Below are 21975 nucleotides of genomic sequence, written 5' to 3' on the forward strand. Positions count from 1 at the left end.
GCTTTTATTTTACCTTCATAACCTGTATCCAACCAGCCAAAAAAAAAAATAGTCAGGGGATAAATAATTAACAAAATAATTACTTTATGCCTCACAGCAACTAAATTCATCCCTGTGGCTCCCCAGTGTATGTGTGTGTATATGTACGTTGCAAAGAGTGGGGGATGAGGGCATGTGTCAATCATTCTTACAGCATTTGACAAATATCAACTTTCTCCTTCCTTTTATCCCTACTTGCTCTCTTGAACCTGAGCTTCAGAGATGCTTCCCTGCTTCACTGTTCTGTCGTTATTTAAAATATCCAAGAGCCACTATAAGAACTGATATGCTCCCTCTCCACCATCTGTACTTTTATTTCACTGGCATTTTTTGTCCAAGTAAAACTCTTTGATTCTAATTTTCAACATGGAAACAGTCGATTATAAAATTCATAAACTATCAAATAGAATTAACTAAACTATAAAAGAAAAGTATTATTCTTGGAACACTAGTAAGACAAGAATTTCTCCCAGATGTCAATATAATGAAGACATCATGTGATTTAAGAAAATTGTCCTGAACATCATCCTTAAAAAATAAAGAATGAGTTTGCTAGAAGGGTTAATTTCAATAAAGCTTAATATATTACATTAATAGCAACAGACAAAAGTATAGTTCAGAATTAGTAGCTGTATGGGGGCCCAGTCCAGTTACCAGCTCTTTATTAATCTAATTATACTTAGTCTCATACTTTTATCAGGCACTAATTATCTTCCTCTCATGTTAACAGTAGTTTCCATTACTTCTCATCTATCTGGATGTTTGTAATTGCCAATAACAGTTTTGGTTGAGTTTTGGTAACTGCTCTTGCAATGACCTCTCTTCAGATGTGACTCCAATCATCCATCGTGATTCACTCTAAGTCCAATTTCTTCAAGGATTATTTTTTTTTAACTTGCAGATAACATTGACAAAAGCTCTCTCATTGACCAAGTTTTAACCAGACTTTTCTGAATCCTCTCCTCAACCAGGCCTCAACTTTCTGACTTTCTCTGTCATATTTGCATTGCCCAATTTTAGCAAGAATCTGTTAAATTGGTTTAGCCATAATCCCTCATCCTCAGTATCTGCTAACCCTTGATATCTGGCCAAATTCCTTATCCCTCATCATCCCACAGGTGATATCTGACTACTCTGGTCTGCTTTCAGCAAGAATTCTGTTAGGTGACCTCAGCAAAGAAATGCCTCTCAGTAATTTTTCATCTACTGACCTCCACCCTGCTCCTTGGAGTTTAGAAACTCCCACTTTTTCTTGTATTCAGAATTGAGCCCTGTTCTATACTAAGGTCTGTTTTTCCCTATTGCAAGTCCTGAATAAAATCTGTTTTTACCACTTTAACTACTATCCAGCTCTTTTTTTCTTTGACATCTGAAGTTCTGAAATCTAGTAGTAGTCATCGTTTATCATCTTCTAAAATTAATGTTTCTATTTTCAAGTGCATCTTTGTGTCATTTTTAAAGTGGATTGTAAACCTTAACAGAAGTAAATGTTAATTAATAATGTTCTTATTCATTGGCTGGGGATGGTACTGCATTTCCTGTAAAACCAACATATCTCTCATGAAGATTGACTGCCAATTATTATGACTTTCGTTTTTCAAACAACTTTGTAAAGGCTTTCAAGAGTTTCCTTCTACTACCAGTAGTGCTACTGTTATTAACAATAACATTATTATTAATAACACCTGCATTTAATAATGGCAAAGTAAATATCAGCACTATACTAAGAATTCTACATTTATGATTTCCTTTAATATTCCAATAACTCTATTAGTTTGCTATTCTTATGCCATGTATAGTGCACTGCTTTGTAATAACTGTGCAACCTAGGGAGAGAGGGAGGGAGGGAGAGAGAGATCAGCATCAAAATCTATTAGCCCAGTTGACTTCATGTTCATCTTTTATTTTCTATTTGATTAGCATAAAGCTACCCTATGCTAATTTATTATCTACTTTCATGTATATTCTGTATTTTGTCTAGAGAAGAAATAAATCACTGCTCATAACAAAAACCATCAAAACTGATTTTTTTCCTTCCTTCTTTCCTTCCTTCCTTCCTTCCTTCCTTCCTCCTCCCTCCCTCCCTCCCTCCCTCTCTCCCTCCCTTCATACTTTCTCTCTTCCTTCTTTCCTTTCTTGCTTTTGGGGAAAAAACCCATGCCATCCCATTACACACAAACAACTTGCTTGAGTCAAATCTGAAGGCTGTATAATTTTTCAGGCTTATTTTGAATCACAGTCAGCTGAAACTTTTTTTCTGTTCTATTTGGCATAAGACTCTACACAGGCACTTTCAAAGTAATAATGTAACAAAAAGCTCGTGAAAATTTACATTGCTTATTTTCAGATGCCACATCCAAAAAACGACTTCCTACTTTCTTGGCAAGATTGATGGTACATATCCAATTTTAGATATTGTGAATCAGCCAGTTTAGTATGAGAGGAGACTGAGACACTTACATGCAATATAAATATTTTTGCCCAATGTGCCTGATTGACCATAAAAGTAATATTCCATTTGGGAAAAAATGTAATAGACTGTGCTTAAAGTTTTGGAATCCTCACCCATACTTCTTTTAGAAAAATGTGTCGCTACTAATTATTATTATTTAATGTACAAGTCTAAAGTTATAAAATTGTTGCCTATAATTTACAAAGCAAATATATAGTTATATCACATGGGGAAATAATACATATATTAAAATTAGAGACACATTTGTAATTCATGGGAAATTATCTAATAATGGTAAGAGAAGTATGTCTCAGCTCCATGCTGCATTGACATGAAAATTTATGTAACATGCAAACAAATAAAAATGAGAAATTGAAATGAGAAGTCTTTTATAATAAGAAAAACATAATACCACATTACCATTTTTCTGTCTAAAATTTAATTTATTCTATTTAAACCTTTAAAATGAAAGAATAAATAATTCAGCACAGTATTAATCATAAGTGATTTCATCAAATACATTGACATTAAGACAGAATCTGAGTAAACACATGGCTCAAAAGGCAAGTCACACATTAAACGCAATTTCCTTCTTTTTAAATGTAATACCTATTGGTGGAGTAAGTGTAAGACTGAAAAAACACACACAGCTTGGAGTAATGTCTGGCTTCTAATCAGTGTGTTCCCTTTCTTAGGCTCATTTTTCTATAATCAGGTCATAAACCTCCCAAATTCATACTCCAAACATCACATGAGGAGATACCTGCCATGTACCAAAAGGTTTTGACACGGGGCAGGATAACTGATATGAACTGTTTTGATATCTTTGTAAGAAAAGTGGTGTAAATCATGATGAAAATATTAATGACAAATGCTGATAAAATCCTTCCTAGATATAAAGGAAAAAAAGCCTGTGTGTTTATTTACATATATTCACTCAAACAAACTCATGAGGAAATTACTAGGATTATTTTTTTCCATTTTACAAATGAGGAAGCTGAGTCCTGGAGAAGTTAGGTAACTTGTCCAAAATCACACAGAAATGTGAATCTCTGAAATCTAAACCCAGGCAGTCAGACTTTAAAGTCTGTTCTTTTAAATTATGCAAGACTGTCTCTTCATAACTATAAGTGACTGAAGTATTTCATAAATATAATATGAAATTATTATTATTTCCAAACCAATTTTGTTTTAAGTAAAATTTAAAACACATTTTAAAGTAAAATTTTAAAAATTATTATTATTATCTCCAAACAAATATCATTAGTTTATATGCCCAAAATTCACTAGTCTGTTTGTCAGAGCCCAGTTATCCAGTTACAAGAAGATCAAGAAAAGTCATCTAACTGTACCTGCTGCTTAGTAATGGAGTTATAGTCACAATTGGCCTAGCCCTAATTTGTTAAGTACAGTAAGCTATGACCCATCTATAGTACAATTAGACAGACAGACACACACTGTTAGATTCAGAGCTATCAAAATTGTGTTTTGAGCATTGATATCACCTTCCGTGGATACAGTAAATTTAAACCTGTCCTGTGAACCAATAATTCATTAGTTTTTTAAACATCTTTATTGGAGTATAATTTAAAATGGTTTGTTAGTTTACACTTTATAACAAAGTGAACAAGCTATACGTATACATATATCCTCATATCTCTCCTCTCTCTTGGGTCTCCCTCCCACCTCCCTATCCCACTGCTCTAGGTGGTCACAAAGCATGAGTTGATCTCCCTGTGCTATGCAGCTGCTTTCCACTCTCTCTATTTTACATTTGGTAGTATATGTATGTCAATGCCACTAAGAAACTTTGTTCCAGCTTACCCTTCCAACTCCCCATGTCCTCAAGTGCATTCTCTACGTCTACGTCTTTATTCCTGTCCTTCACATAGGTTGTACAGCACCATATTTTTTTTAGATTCCATAGATATATGTGTTAGCATGCAGTATTTGTTTTTCTCTTTCTGACTTAATTCACTCTGTATCGCAGTCTCTAGGTCCATCCACCTCACTACAAATAACTCAATTTCGTTTCTTTTTATGGCTGAGTAATATTCCATTGTATATATGTGCCACATCTTCTTTATCCATTCGTTGGTCGATGGACACTTAGGTTGCTTCCATGTCCCGGCTATTGTAAATAGAGATGCAATGAACATTGTGGTACATGACTCTTTTGAATTATGGTTTCCTCGGGGCATATGCCCAGTAGTGGGATTGCTGGGTTGTATGGTACTTCTATTTTTTGTTTTTTAGGGAACCTCCATACTGTTCTCCATAGTGGCTGTATCAATTTACATTCTCACCAGCAGTGCAAGAGGGTTCGCTTTTCTCCACATCCTCTCCAGCATTTATTCTTTGTAGATATTTTCATGATGGCTATTCTGGCTGGTGTGAAGTGATACCTCATTGAAGTTTTGATTTGCATTTATCTAACGATTAGTGATGTTGAGCATCCTTTCATGTGTTTTTTGGCAATATGTATATCTTCTTTGCAGAAATGTGTATTTAGGTCTTCTGCCCATTTTGGGATTGGGTTGTTTCTGTTATTGATATTGAGCTGCATGAGCTGCTTATAAATTTTGGAGATTAATCTTTTGTCAGTTGCTTCATTTGCAAATATTTTCTCCCATACTGAGGGTTGTCTTTTTGTCTTGTTTATGTTTTTCTTTGCTGTGCAAAAGCTTTTAAGTTTCATTAGGTTTTAAATGTAGCTGTCCAATTTTCCTAGCAACACTTATTGAAGAGGCTGTCTTTTCTCCATTGTATATTCTTTCTTCCTTTGTCAAAGATAAGGTGACCATATGTGCATGGCTTTATCTCTGAGCTTTCTATTCTGTTCCATTGATCTATATTTCTGTTTTTGTGCCAGTACTGTACTGTCTCGATTACTGTAGCTTTGTAGTATAGTCTGAAGTCAGGGAGCCTGATTCCCCCAGCTACGTTTTTCTTTCTCAAGATTGCTTTAGCTGTTCAGGGTCTATAGTGTTTCCATACAAATTGTGAAATTTTTTGTTCTAGTTCTGTGAAAAATGCCATTAGTAGTTTGATAGGGATTGCATTGAATCTGTAGATTGCTTTAGGTAGTATAGTCATTTTCACAATGTTGATTCTTCCAAACCAAGAACATGGTGTATCTCTCCATCTGTTTGTATCATCTTTAATTTCTTTCATCAGTGTCTTATAGTTTTCTGCATACAGGTCTTTTGTCTCCTTAGGTATGTTTATTCTTAGGTATTATATTCTTTTTGTTGCAGTGGTAAATGGGAATGATTCCTTAATTTCTCATTCATATATTTCATCATTAGTGCGTAGGAATGCAAGAGATTTCTGTGCATTAATTTTGTATCATGCTACTTTACCAAATGCATTGGTTAGCTCCAGTAGTTTTCTGGTAGCATCTTTAGGATTCTCTATGTATAGTATCATGTCATCTGCACAGAGTGACAGCTTTACTTCTTCTTTTCTGATTTGGATTCCTTTTATTTCTTTTTATTCTCTGATTGCTGTGGCTAAAACTTCCAAAACTATGTTGAAAAATTGTGGTGAGAGTGGACAACCTTGTCTTGTTCCTGATCTTAGAGGAACTTGGTTCAGTTTTTTCACCATTGAGAAAGATATTGGCTGTGGGTTTGTCATATATGGCCTTTATTATGTTGAGGTAACTTCCCTCTGTGTCTACTTTATGGAGGGTTTTTATCATAAATGGGTGTCGAATTTTGTCAAAAGTTTTTTCTGCATCTATGGAGATGATCATATGGTTTTTCTCCTTCAGTTTGTTAATATGGTTTTTCACATTGATTGATTTGAATATATTGAAGAATGCTTACATTCCTGGGATTAACCCCCCTTGATCATGGTATATGATCCTTTTAATGTGCTGTTGGATTCTGTTTACTCGTATTTTGTTAAGGATTTTTGCATCTATGTTCATCAGTGATCTTGGCCTGTAGTTTTCTTTCTTTGTGACATCTTTGTCTGGTTTTGGTATCAGGGTGATGGTGGCCTCATAGAATGAGTTTGGGAGTGTTCCTCCCTCTGCTCTATTTTGGAAGAGTTTGAGAAAGATGGGTGTTAGCTCTTCTCTAAATGCTTGATAAAATTCGCCTGTGAAGCCATCTCGTCCTGGGCTCTCTTTTGTTGGAAGATTTTTAATCACAGTCTCAATTTCAGTGCTTGTGATGAGTCTGTTTATATTTTCTACTTCTTCCTGGTTCAGTCTCAGAAGTTTGTGTTTTTTTAAGAATTTGTCCATTTCTTCCAGGTTGTCCATTTTATTGGCATATAGTTGCTTGTAGTAATCTTTCATAATACTTTGTATTTCTGCAGTGTCAGTTGTTACTTCTCCCTTTTCATTTTTAATTCTACAGATTTGAGTCTTCTGCCTTTTTTTCTAGATGAGTCTGGCTGGTGGTTTATCAATTATGTTTATCTTCTCAAAGAACCAGCTTTTAGTTTTATTGATCTTTTCTATTGTTTCCTTCATTTCTTTTTCATTTATTTCTGATCTGAACTTTATCATTTCTTTCCTACTGCTAACTTTGTGGGGTTTTTTGTTCTTCTTTTTCTAATTGATTTTTGTGTAAGGTTAGGTTTTTTATTTGAGATGTTTCTTATTTCTTGAGGTGGATTGTATTGCTATAAATTTCCCTCTTAGAACTCCTTTTGCTGCATCACATAGGTTTTGTGTTGTCGTGTTTTCATTCTCATTTGTTTCTAGGTATTTTTTGATTTCCTCTTTGATTTCTTCAGTGATCTCTTGGTTATTTAGGAGTGTATACTTTAACCTCCATGTGTTTGTATTTTTCACAGATCTTTTTCCTGTAATGGGTATCTAATCTCATAGCATTGTGGTCAGAAAAGTTACTTGATTAGATTTCAACTTTCTTAAAATTTCCAGTGCTTGTTTTTTGACCCAAGGTATGATCTATCCTGGAGAATGTTCCAGGAGCACTTGAGAAGAAAGTGTAATCTGCTGTTTTTGGATGGAATGTCTTATAAAGATGAATTAAGTGCAACTTGTTTAAGGTATCATTTAAAGTTTGTGTTTCCTTATTTATTTTAATTTTAGATGATCTGTCCAGTGGTGAAAGTGGGGTTTTAAAGGCCCCTAGTATGATTGTGTTACTGTTGATTTCCCCTTTTATGGTTGTTAGCATACTGTCGATTTCCCCTTTTATGGTTGTTAGCATTTGTCTTATGTATTAAGGTGCTCCTATGTAGGGTGCATAAATATTTACAATTGTTATATCTTCTTCTTTGGTGGGAGCATCTAATCCATTCACATTTAAGGTCATTATCAATATGTATGTTCCTATTACCATTTTCTTTATTGTTTTGGGTTTGTTATTGTAGGCCTTTTCCTTCTCTTTTGTTTCCTGCCTAGAGAAGTTCCTATAGCATTTTTTGTAAAAGCTGGTTTGCTGTTGATGAATTCTCTTTGTTTTCCTGGTCTGTAAAAGTTTTAATTTCTCCCTCAAATCTGCATGATGTCCTTGCTGGGTAGGGTAATCTTTTTTTTTTTTTTTTTCCCCAGTAAGCAGGTCTCTCACTGTTGTGGCCTCTCCCATTGCGGAACACCGGCTCTGGCCACACAGGCTCAGTGGCCACGGCTCACGGGCCCAGCTGCTCCGCGGCATGTGGGATCTTCCCAGACCAGGGCATGAACCCGCATCCCCTGCATTGGCAGGCGGACTCCCAACCTCTGCACCACCAGGGAAGCCCAGAGTAATCTTAGTTTTAGGTTTTCCCATTCATCACTTTAAATATATCCTGCTGCTTATGAGGATTCCCTTGTACGTTATTTGTTGTTTTTACCTTGCTGCTTTTAATATTTTTTTGTATTTAATTTTTGAGAGTTTGATTAATATGTGTCTTGCCATGTTTCTCCTTGGATTTATCCTGTATTGGACTCTCTGCGCTTCTTGGACTTGATTATTTCCTTTTCCATATTAGGGAAGTTTTCAACTATAATATCTTCAAATATTTTCTCAGTCCCTCTCTTCTTCTCTTCTTCTTCTGGGACCCCTATAATTCGAATGTTAGTGTGTTTAGTTATGTCCCAGAGGTCTCTGAGACTGTCCTCAATTCTTTACATTCTTTTAAATTTATTCTGCTCTGCATTTGTTATTTCCACTCTTTTATCTTCCAGGTCATTTATCCATTCATCTACCTCAGTTATTCTGCTATTGATTCCTTCTAGAGAATTTTTAGTTTCATTTATTGTGCTGTTCAACATTGCTTGTTTGCTCTTTAGTTCTTCTAGATCCTTGTTAAATGTTTCTTGTTTTTTCTCCATTCTATTTCCAAGATTTTGGATCATGTTTACTATCAGTATTCTGAATTCTTTTTCAGGTAGACTGCCTATTTCCTCTTCATTTTTTTGGTCTTCTAGGTCCTTGTTAAATGTTTCTTGTATTTTCTCCATTCTATTTCCAAGATTTTGGATCATGTTTACTATCAGTATTCTGAATTCTTTTTCAGGTAGACTGCCTATTTCCTCTTCATTTGTTTGGTCTGGTGGGTTTTTTCCTTGCTCCTTCATCTGCTGTGTGTTTCTCTGTCTTCTCATTTTGCTTAACTTACTGTGTTTGGGGTCTCCTTCTCATAGGCTTCAGGATGTATTTTCCATTGTGTTTTGTATCTGCCCACAGTGGGTAAGATTGGTTCATTGGGTTGTGTAGTCTTCCTGGTGGAGGGGACTTGTGCATGTGTTCTGGTGGATGAGTCTGGATCTTGTCTTTCTGGTGGGCAGGACCATGTCCAGTGGTGTAATTTGGGTGTCTTTGACCTTATTATGATTTTAGGTAGCCTCTCTGCTAATGGGTGGGTTTTAGTTCCTGTCTTGCTAATATTTTGGCTTAGCATGTGCAGCACTGTAGCTTGCTAATTGTTGAGTGGAGCTGGGTCTTAGCATTGACATGGAGATCTCTGAGAGAAGATTTTCCATTTGATATTATGTGGAGCCAGGAGGTCTCTGGTCAACCAATGTCATGAACTAGGCTCTCCCACCTCAGAGGCTCAGGCCTGACACCCAGCCAGAGCACCAAGACCCTGTCAGCCACACAGTCAGTTTCGTGGGAGTTTCTTGCCTTTTGGGAAGTCTGAGGTCTTCTGCCAGCATTCAGTAGGTGTTCTGTAGGAGTTGTTCCACATGTAGATGTATTTCTATTTGTGGGGAGGTAGTTGATCTCCATGTCTTACTCTTCCACCATCTTGAAGGTGTCCCTCAATCATTCATTATTATACAACCACTTTCAAAGAATAAAAATAGGCAGCAAACCTTAACTCATTTTTTAAAGTTGCTATGTCTTGTATACCAAAACCAGATAGATAGAGTACAAGAAAGGGTTATATAGGTCAATCTCACTTGTAAATATAGATACAATAAACCTAAATAATTACTAGCAAACCACATCAATATATTAAAAAGACGATGCATCATGTTCCACTTGAGTTTATCCTAAGAAAACAAATATATTTTATCTTAGAAGAATATTTGCATGTGTGTGTCTGTAATTTGTTATTAATAGACAAAAAGTGATACATAATTAATGCAGAAAATCATTTTATTTAATATATCACCCATTCATTATAAAAATTCTTAGCACATTAAAAATAAACCCTACATTGTTAAGCTCATAAAGGACATCTAATTAAAACTTGCAGCAAAAATTATTCTAAATAAAAGTACAAAGTAAGAATTAAGAAATTAAGTATTCTGTGGATGCATTAAGAAATTACCATAAACTAGGTTACCTACAGCAACAAATGTTCTCTCATAACTCTGGAGGCCAGAAGTCTGAAATCATTGTTACTAAACTGAAATCATGGTTTCAACAGGACTGTGCTCCCTCCAGATGCATTTACCTCTTATACCTTCTCATGGCTGTTGTCATTCCCTGACTTGTTGCAGCTCCATTGGTCATATTGCCTTATCCTCATCTATGTGTCAAATCTCTCTCTACCTCTGTCTTAGAAGGACATGTATAATTGTATTTATGGTCCACATTGATAAACTGGGATTTTCTCTCCACTCAAAATCCTTAACTTAATCACATCTGCAAAGAACACTTTTTTGCCATATAACACTCATAGGTTCCTGGGATTAAGGCATAGATGTTTTGGGGACTATTTTTCAGCCTATCACAAGAAATATAGACTTATCTTAAACAAGAAGAAAGATTTGTTCTTAAGTATCTAATTTTTTGTAATTGAAAATGATTTTGGTTTTCTCTTATTATTTTCCATGTTTTTTCTGTTTGATCTCAACTACCATCCTTGCACTGTAAATTGCTTTGAGTATTCTAGTAAATAATGCAAGACCAGGTAAATAAGTACATTTTATAAGGATTTGAATGGAAGAAACAAAACTGTATCTGTCACAGATGATATGACTGCTTGCCCAGAGATAAACCCACACACATATGGTCAACTAATCTATGACAAAGGAGGCAAGGATGTACAATGGAAAAAAGACAGTCTCTTCAATAAGTGGTGTTGGGAAAACTGGACAGCTCCATGTAAAAGAATGAAATTACAGCACTCCTTAACACCATACACAAAAATAAACTTAAAATGGATTAAAGGCCTAAATGTAAGGGCAGACACTAAAAAACTCTTCAAGGAAAACATGGGAAGAACACTCTTTGACATAAATCACAGCAAGATCTTTTTGATCCACCTCCTAGAGTAATAGAAATAAAAACAAAAATAAACAATTGGCACCTAATGAAACTTAAAAGCTTTTGCAAAGCAAAGGAAACTACAAACAAGACAAAAAGACAACCTTCAGGATGGGAGAAAATATTTGCAAACGAATCAAGGACAAAGAACTAATCTCCAAAATGTATAAACAGCTCATGCAGCTCAATATTAAAACAACAAACAACCCAATCCAAAAATGGGCAGAAAACCTAAATAGACGTTTCTCCAAAGAAGACATACAGATGGCCAAGAAGTACATGAAAAGCTGCTCAACATCACTAATTATTAGAGAAATGCAAATCAAAACTACAATGAAGTATCACGTCACACCAGTTAAAATGGGCATCATCAGAAAATCTACAAACAACAAATTCTGGAGAGAGTGTGGAAAAAAGGGAACACTCTTGCACTGTTGGTGATAATGTAAATTGATACAGCCACTATGGAGAACAGTATGGAGGTTCCTTAAAAAACTACAAATACAATTACCATATGACCCAGCAATACCACTACCAGCCATATACCCAGAGAAAAGCATAATTTAAAAAGACACATGCACCCCAATGTTCATTACAGCACTATTTACAATATCCAGGTCATGGAAGCAACCTAAATGCCCATTGACAGATGAATGGATAAAGAAGATGTGGTATATATATACAATGAAATATTAGACATAAAAAAGAATGAAATTGGATCATTTGTAGAGACATGGATGGATCTAGAGACTGTCATATAGAGTGAACTAAGTCAGAAAGAGAAAAGCAAATATTGTATATTAACACATATATGTGGAACCTAGAAAACTGGTACAGTTGAACCTGTTTGCAGCACAGAAATTGAGACACTGATATAAAGAACAAACTTATGGACAACAAAGGAGGAAAGTGGTCGTGGGGGGGACGGGGATGGTGGTATGATTTATTGGGAGTTTAGGATTGACATATATACAATAATGGATAACTAATAAGAAACAGCTGTATAAACAAATAAATAAATAAAATTCTAAACAAATGCATCTAAAGACCTATTTTTAAAAATTGAGTTTTATTAAATGTCTGGATTAAGAAAAATAAGCAAAAAGCAATTACATCTTTCCAGACAGGGATCAAAGAGTTAAAAAATAATAGTAATAAAATTAACAACATACTCTTCTAATCTGCCCAATAGACCTCTTCTGTTCTCCAAAGAAAGGTGACCTTACCTGACAATACACTCTTTTCTTGTTGTGTCCCCTTTCTGCCCATAAAAGTTTTCCATATTGTAAAAGTTTTTGTAGCTACTACCTGTTTTCTAAGTGAAATGCTGCCTGATTCATAACTCAATGAACAAAGCCAATAAGATCTTTACATTTACTCCGTCGAATTTTGTATTTTAACAGTTTCAGTGGCAGTGGTGGGACCAAAGGAAACTTCTGACCTTTCAGAGACAGCAAGAAATACAGTCATGTACTTGAGAACCTTTTTGATTTCTATATTTTTCTCAGCTTTTCTGAAGGCTATGGGTAAATTCCTCTCAGTTCAGAGCTTACTCTACATCCAGCTCCCAATCTAATTGGTTTTCCAGTCAGTTCCCTATTTGGAATCTCTAGTTTCACACTGGGAACTGCTAGTAGTAAGACCACAATTCCCCATTAGATTGGAAACCCCAGTCCTTGATTCTGCTTCCAGATTTCACATTGGGAACTGCTGGTGGCAACTGAGTTCCCTGTTTGTTTGCAATTAGCCTGTGGTACCCACTCTATAGGGTGTGCTAGTTCAATACATTCCCTGACCCCAGTTCCAAGTTGGAAATTGCTAGTGTTGCAAACAGGGTCTTATATTTGCCGGGCTATGGTAACATCTCTTGGTTATTTCTGGTTAAGGTGCATGTCTTGGTGAAGGTGCAAGTTTATTTGTCTGTTTAATTAGAGAAAGGCTACCGCTAGTGTGAATCTTGGCTTGGAAGCCAAAAAAAACCAAAAAAACAAAAACCAAATCAAACAAACAAACAAAATCCTGCAAAAATTGAGAGGCATGGATCAAGCACTTAAAAAGTCTTAGAGTGCTCACCAACTAACTCAAGAACTCCTGTGTTAGCATAAGTTGGTCATGGAATGCATTAACACTAGGTCACCTGCCAACATCAAGAAAATTTCTGAAAAATGAAGCAAACTGTAAAACACCACACATTCTCCAATGGAGCAGCACAACACCCTTAGGTATTTAATTTGGCTTTTAGAGACCCAAAGACTTAGCTAATTAATTAATTAATTAAATGGGATCCTTAACTTTCAAAGAGTCAAGTGTGTAAACTTCTGGCACACCTGCTTATTTTATGTCTAAAAACTATTTTCCAGAAGCTATAAGTATCTACAGAAATGACAAAATCTTACTGAAAACAACCTAGAATTAGAGTGGCCATGATGGGGAATATTCCGGTTAGATAAAGTTGTTCATTTAGGAAGTACATTTAAAAGCAAAGGTTTCAGGAGACCTTCCAAGATGGGGGAGGAGTAAGACGTGGAGATCACCTTCCTCCCTGCAAATACATCAGAAATACATCTACATGTGGAACAACTCCTACAGAATACCTACTGAATGCTGGCAGAAGACTTCAGACTTCCTGAAAGATATATTTTTTTCCTTTTTCTCCTTTCCTGAGTGTGTATTTATATGCTTTGTTGTGTGATTTTGTCTGTAGAGCTTTGTTTTTACCATTTGTCCTAGGGTTCTGTCTGTCCATTTGTTTTTTGTTTTTTCTTGTTTGTGTATTTTTTTTTCTTTTTTAAAATTACATTTAAATTTTTAAATTTGTATTATAATACCTTTATTTTATTTTATTTTTTCTTTCTTTCTTTCTTTTTTTCTCCTTTTTCTTCTGAGCCGTGTGGCTGACAGGGCCTTTGTGTTCCGTCCGGGTGTCAGGCCTGTGCCTCTGATGTGGGAGAGCTGAGTTCAGGACATTGGTACACCAGAGACCTCCTAGCTCCATGTAATATCAAATAGCAAAAGCTCTCCCAGAGATCTCCATGTCAACACTAAGACTCAGCTCTGCTCAAAGACCTCAAGCTACAGTGCTGAATACTCTAAGCCAAACAACTAGAAAGACAGGAGTAGAACCTCACCCACTAGCAGAGAGGCTGCCCAAAATCATAATAAAGTCACAGACACCCCAAAAGGCACCACTGGACACGGTCCTGCCCACCAAAAAGACAAGATCCAGACTCATCCACCAGAACACAGACACCAGTCCCTCCCCAGGAAGAATACACAATCAACTGAACCAACCTTAGCCACTGGGGGCAGATATCAAAAACAATGGGAAGTACGAAACTGCAGCCTATGAAAAGGAGATCCCAAACAGAGTAACTTAAGCAAAATGAGAAAACAGAGAAACACAGAGCAGATGAAGGAGCAAGGTAAAAACACACCAGAATAAAAAATGAAGAGGAAATAGGCAGTCTATCTGAAAAAGAATTCAGAGTAATGACAGTAAAGATGATCCAAAATTTTGGAAATAGAATAGAGAAAATACAAGAAACATTTAACAAGGACTTAGAAGAACTAAAGAGGAAACAAATGACATTGAACAATGCAATAAATGAAATTTAAAAATATCTAGAAGGAATCAATAGCAGAATAACTGAGGTAGATGAATGGATAAGTGACCTGGAAGATAAAATAGTGGAGATAACTAATGCAGAGAAAAATTTTAAAAAAAGAATGAAAAGAATTGAGAACACTCTCAGAGACATCTGGGGCAACATAAAACACACCAACATTCGAATTATAGTGTCCCAGAAAAAGAAAGGGACTGAGAAAATATTTGAAGCAAGCACAGGTCACTATCGACACCGCCCCTCCAAGGGGCCTGTGCAGCCCGCCACTATCAGGGTCCCGCGATCCAGGGACAACTTCCCTGGGAGAATGCATGGTGCGCCTCAGGCTGGTGCAACGTCATGCTGGCCTCTGCTCCCGCAGGCTCGCCACACATCCATACCCCTCCCTCCCCCAAGCCAGAGTGAGCCAGAGCCCCCGAATCAGTGGCTCCTTTAACCCCAACATGTCTGACCGAAGAACAGATGCCTGCAGGCGACCTACATGCAGAGGCAGGTCCAAATCCAAAGCTGAACCCCAGGAGCTGTGTGAAAAAAGAAGAGAAAGGGAAGTCTCTCCCAGCAGCCTCAGGAGCAGCGGATTAAAGCTCCACAATCAACTTGATGTACCCTGCACCTGTGGAATACCTGAATAGACAACGAATCATCCCAAATTGAGGAGATGGACTTTGGGAGCAAAGATATATTATTTTTCCCGTTTTTCTCTTTCTGTGAGTGTGTATGTGTATGCTTCTGTGTGTGATTTTGTCTGTAGAGCTTTGTTTTTACCATTTGTCCTAGGGTTCTGTCTGTCCATTTGTTTTTTGTTTTTTCTTGTTTGTGTATTTTTTTTTCTTTTTTAAAATTACATTTAAATTTTTAAATTTGTATTATAATACCTTTATTTTATTTTATTTTTTCTTTCTTTCTTTCTTTTTTTCTCCTTTTTCTTCTGAGCCGTGTGGCTGACAGGGCCTTTGTGTTCCGTCCGGGTGTCAGGCCTGTGCCTCTGATGTGGGAGAGCTGAGTTCAGGACATTGGTACACCAGAGACCTCCTAGCTCCATGTAATATCAAATAGCAAAAGCTCTCCCAGAGATCTCCATGTCAACACTAAGACTCAGCTCTGCTCAAAGACCTCAAGCTACAGTGCTGAATACTCTAAGCCAAACAACTAGAAAGACAGGAGTAGAACCTCACCCACTAGCAGAGAGGCTGCCCAAAATCATAATAAAGTCACAGACACCCCAAAAGGCACCACTGGACACGGTCCTGCCCACCAAAAAGACAAGATCCAGACTCATCCACCAGAACACAGACACCAGTCCCTCCCCAGGAAGAATACACAATCAACTGAACCAACCTTAGCCACTGGGGGCAGATATCAAAAACAATGGGAAGTACGAAACTGCAGCCTATGAAAAGGAGATCCCAAACAGAGTAACTTAAGCAAAATGAGAAAACAGAGAAACACAGAGCAGATGAAGGAGCAAGGTAAAAACACACCAGAATAAAAAATGAAGAGGAAATAGGCAGTCTATCTGAAAAAGAATTCAGAGTAATGACAGTAAAGATGATCCAAAATTTTGGAAATAGAATAGAGAAAATACAAGAAACATTTAACAAGGACTTAGAAGAACTAAAGAGGAAACAAATGACATTGAACAATGCAATAAATGAAATTTAAAAATATCTAGAAGGAATCAATAGCAGAATAACTGAGGTAGATGAATGGATAAGTGACCTGGAAGATAAAATAGTGGAGATAACTAATGCAGAGAAAAATTTTAAAAAAAGAATGAAAAGAATTGAGAACACTCTCAGAGACATCTGGGGCAACATAAAACACACCAACATTCGAATTATAGTGTCCCAGAAAAAGAAAGGGACTGAGAAAATATTTGAAGTGATTATAGTTGAAAACTTCCCTAATATGGGAAAGGAAATAGTCAATCAAGTCCAGGAAGTGCAGAACCCCATACAGAATAAACCAAGGAAAAACACACCAAGACACATATTAATCAAACTATCAAAAATTAAATACAAGGAAAAAATATTAAAAGCACCAAGGGAAAAACAACAAAAAACATACAAGGGAATCCCCATAAGGTTAACAGCTGTTCTTTCAGCAGAAACTCAGCAAGTCAGAAGGGAGGAGCAGGATATACTTAAAGTGATGAAAGGGAAAAACCTACAACCAAGATTAGTCTACCTAGCAAGGATCTCATGCAGATTTGATGGAGAAATTAAAACTTTTACATACAAGCAAAAGGTAAGAGACTTCAACACCACCAAACCACCTTTACAACAAATGCTAAAGGAACTTCTCTGGGCAAGAAACACAAGAGAAGGAAAAATATTATAAAAACAAAACCAAAACAATTAAGAAAATGGTAATAGAAAAATATATATCAATAACTACCTTAATTGTAAATGGATTAAATGTTCCAAACAAAAGACATAGACTAGTTGAATGGATACAAAAACAAGACCCATATATATGCTGTCCCCAAGAGACCCACTTCAGACCTAGGGACATATATAGACTGAAAGTGAGGGGGGAGAAAAGATATTCCATGCAAATGGAAATCAAACGAAGCTGGAGTAGCAATTCTCATACAGACAAAATAGACTATAAATTAAGAGTATTACAAGAGACAAAGTAGGACACTACATAATGATCAAGGGATAAATCCAAGAAAAAGATGTAATTATTGTAAATAATTATGCACCCAGCATAGTAGCACCTCAATACATAAGGCAAATGCTGACAGCCATAAAAGGAGAAATTGACAGTAGCCCATTTATAGTGGGAGAGTTTAAAATCCCACTTCCACCACTAGACAGATCATCGAAATGAAAATAAATGAGGAAACACAAGCCGTTAATGATATATTGAACAACATGGACTTAATTGGTATTTATAAGACATTCCATCCAAAAACAACAGAATACAATTTCTTTTCAAGTGTTCCCAGAATATTCTCCAGGAGAGATCATATCTTGGGCAACAGATCAAGCCTTGGTAATTTTAAGAAGATTAAAATTGTACCAAGTATCTTTTCCGACAACAACCATATGAGACTAGACATCAACTACAGGAAAATATCTGTAAAAAATATAAACACATGGAGGTTAAACAATACACTACTAAATAACCAAGAGATTACAGAAAAAAATCAGAGGAAATAAAAAAATTACCTAGAAACAAAAGATGATGAAAACACAACGATCCAAAATCTATATGATGCAGGAAAAGCAGTTCTAAGACGGAAGTTTATAGCAATAAAATCCTACCTCAAGAAACATCTCAAATAAATAACCTAACCTTACACTTAAAACAATTAGAGAAAGAAGAAAAAAATCCCCAAAGTTAACAGAAGGAAATAAATCATAAAGTTCAGATCAGAAATAAATGAAAAAGAAATGAAGGAAACAAGAGCAAAGATCAATAAAACTAAAAGCTGGTTCTTTGAGAAGAAAAACAAAATTGATAAACCAATAGCCAGATTCATCAAGAAAAAAAGGGAGAAGATTCAAAACAATAGAATTAGAAATGAAAAAGGAGAAGTAACAACTGACACTGCAGAAATACAAAGGATCATGAGAGATTACTAAAAACAACTCTATGCCAATAAAATGGACAACCTGGAAGAAATGGACAAATTCTTAGAAAAGCACAACCATTACAGACTGAACCAGGAAGAAATAGAAAATATATACAGACCAATCACAAACACTGAAATTGAGACTTTGATTAAAAATCTTCCAAAAAACAAAAACCCAGGACCAGCCCATTCACAGAGGAATGCTATCAAACATTTAGAGAAGAACTAACATCTATCCTTCTCAAACTCTTCCAAAATATAGCAGAGGGAGGAACATTCTCAAACTCATTCTATGAGGCCACCATCACCCAGATACGATAACCAGACAAAGATGTCACAAAGAAAGGAAACTACAGGCCAAGATCACTGATGAACATAGATGCAAAAATCCTCAACATAATACTAACAAACAGAATCCAACAACACATTAAAAATATCATACGCCATGATCAAGTGGGGTTTATCCCAGAAATTCAAGCATTCTTCAATATATGCAAATCAATCAATGTGATACACCATATTAACAAATTGAAGGAGTAAAATCATATAATTATCTCAATAGACACAGAAAAGGCTTTTGACAAAATTCAACACCAATTTATGATAAAAAACCCTCCAGAAAGTAGGCATAGAAGGAACTTACCTCAACATAATAAAGGGCATATATGACAAACCCACAGGCAGCCTCATTCTCAATGGTGAAAAACTGAAAAAAATTTCCTCTAAGATTAGGAACAAGACAAGGTTTTCTACTCTCACCACTATTATTCAACATAGTTTTGGAAGTTTTAGCCACAGCAATCAGAGAAGAAAAATAAATAAAAGGAATCAAAATTGGAAAAGAAGAAGTAAAATTGTAACTGTTTACAGATGACATGTTACTGTATGTAGAGAATCTTAAATATGCTACCATAAAACTACTAGAGCTAATCAATGCATTTGGTAAAGTAGCAGGATACAAAATTAATGCACAGAAATCTCTTGCATTCCTATACACGAATGATGAAAAAACTGAAAGAGAGATTAAGGAAATACTCTCATTTACCATTGCAACAAAAAGAATATAACACCTAGGAATAAACCAAGAAAAGGATAAAAATGACTGGTATGCAGAAAACTATAACACACTGATGAAAGAAATTAAACATGATACAAACATATGGAGACATATACCATGTTCTTGGATTGGAAGAATCAACATTGCAAAAATGACTATACTACCCAAAGCAATCTACCGATTCAGTGCAATACCTAACAAACTGCCAATGGCATTTTTCACAGAACTAGATCAAAAAATTTCACAATTTGTATGGAAACACAATAGACCCCTAAGAGCTAAAGCAATCTTGAGAAAGAACAACAGAGCTGGGGGAATCAGGCTCCCTGATTTCAGATTATACTACAAAGCTACAGTAATCAAGACAGTATGCTACTGGCACAAAAACAGAAATATAGATCAATGGAACAGGAGAGAAAACCCAGAGATAAAGGCATGCACATATGGTCACCTTATCTTTGACAAAGGTTGAAAGAATATACATTGGAGAAAACACAGCCTCTTCAATAAGTGGTGTTGGAAAAACTGGAAAGCTACATTTCAAGAATGAAATTAGAATGCTCCCTAACACCATACACAAAAATAAACTCAAAATTGATTAAAGACCTAAATATAAGGCCAAATACTACAAAACTCTTAGAGGAAAACATAGGCAGAACACTTTATGACATAAATCACAGCAGGATCCTTTTTGACCCACCTCCTAGAGAAATTGAAATAAAAACAAAAATAAACAAATGGGACCTAATGAAACGTAAAAGCTTTTGCATAGCAAAGGAAAACATAAACCAGACGAAAAGACAGCCCTCAGAATGGGAGAAAATATTTGCAAATGAAGCAACTGACAAAGGATTAATCTCCAAAATTTACAAGTAGCTCATGCAGCTCAATATCAAAAAAACAAAAAAACCTATCCAAAAATGGGCAGAAGATCTAAATAGACATGTCTCCATAGAAGATATATAGATTGCCAACAAACACATGAAAAGATGTTCATCATTAGTGATGATAACATCACTAATCCTTAGAGAAATGCAAATCAAAACTACAATGAGGTATCACCTCACAGCAGTTAGAATGGCCATCATGAAAAATGTACAGACAATAAATGCTGGAGAGGATACGGAGAAAAGGGAAACCTCTTGTACTGTTGGTGGGAATGTAAATTGATACAGCCACTATGGATAACAGTATGGAGGATCCTTAAAAATCTAGAAATAGGACTACCATATGACCCAGAAATCCCACTACTGGACATATACCCCGAGAAAACAATAATTCCGAAAGAGTCGTATACCACAATGCTCATTTCAGCTCTATTTACAATAACCCAGACAAGGAAACAACCTAAGTGTCCATCAACAGTTGAATGGATAAAGAAGATGTGGCACATATATACAATGGAATATTACTCAGCCATAAAAAGAAACGAAATTGAGCTATTTGTAGTGATGTGGATGGACCCGGAGTATGTCATACAGAGTGAAGTAAATCAGAAAGATTAAAACAAATACCATATGCTAACAACTATATATGGAATCTAAACATAAAAAAATAAAAAAAGAAAGATTCTGAAGAACCTAGGGGCAGGACAGGAATAAAGATACAGATGTAGAGAATAGGCTTGAGGACACGGGAAGGGGGAGGCATAAGCTGGGACAAAGTGAGAGAGTGGTATGAACATACATACTCTACCAAATGTAAAACAGATAGCTAGTGGGAAACAGCCACATAGCACAGCGAGATCAGCTCGGTGCTTTGTGTCCACCTAGTGAGGTGGTATAGGGAGGATGGGAGGGAGGCGCAAGAGGGAGGAGATGTGGGGATATATGTATATGTATAGCTGATTCAATTTGTTATAAAGCAGAAACTAACACACCATTATAAAGCACTTATACTCTAATAAAGATGTTTTAAAAAGAAATAAAAGCAAAGGTTCCAAAATCAAAGAAACAGGAGATATACCTATTTTATTTGGTATCCAGAAACCTCCATAAAGCTAAAAAAAACTTTATTGAAATATTCATTGCAAATAGCTAATAAAAATTAGACACATTAGACACCTGAAACAAAAAACTATAAGACTGTCATAACTCCTACTGGTCCCCTCTATCCTCCTTTATTTGAATACTTATTCTAGTAATCCTCTTTCTGAATTGTCTTCCTAGTCTAAAGAGATTACAAGACTGTAAACAGAAGTCTGCCAAATTAGTAGCCTTACAGATACTCCCACATCTACTCTCAAAGGAGAGTCCTCTTATGAGCACCCCCACCCCAGATCTGAGGAGACACTGAAGGATTTTCTGGTAAACTTCTATGTTATTCCCTTAAATGGCAAAGAAAAACTAAAAGTGGAAAATCTTGTCAAATTCTAATAAATACCAGAGCTACACTCTCTACTTTAAACCCCACTTGGATTCTGTTAATGGGATCTTGAAAAACTCGCAGAAGCGGGGTAAGGTTGAGAATTCTTGCTAGAGTCAGCTTTTCTAGATCTCTCTCTGTAATCCCTGGAAAAGGAGAGAGGAATAAAAATT

The sequence above is a fragment of the Physeter macrocephalus genome, chromosome 16 (assembly GCF_002837175.3).
Source record: "Physeter macrocephalus isolate SW-GA chromosome 16, ASM283717v5, whole genome shotgun sequence".
NCBI classification, from domain to species: domain Eukaryota; kingdom Metazoa; phylum Chordata; class Mammalia; order Artiodactyla; family Physeteridae; genus Physeter; species Physeter macrocephalus.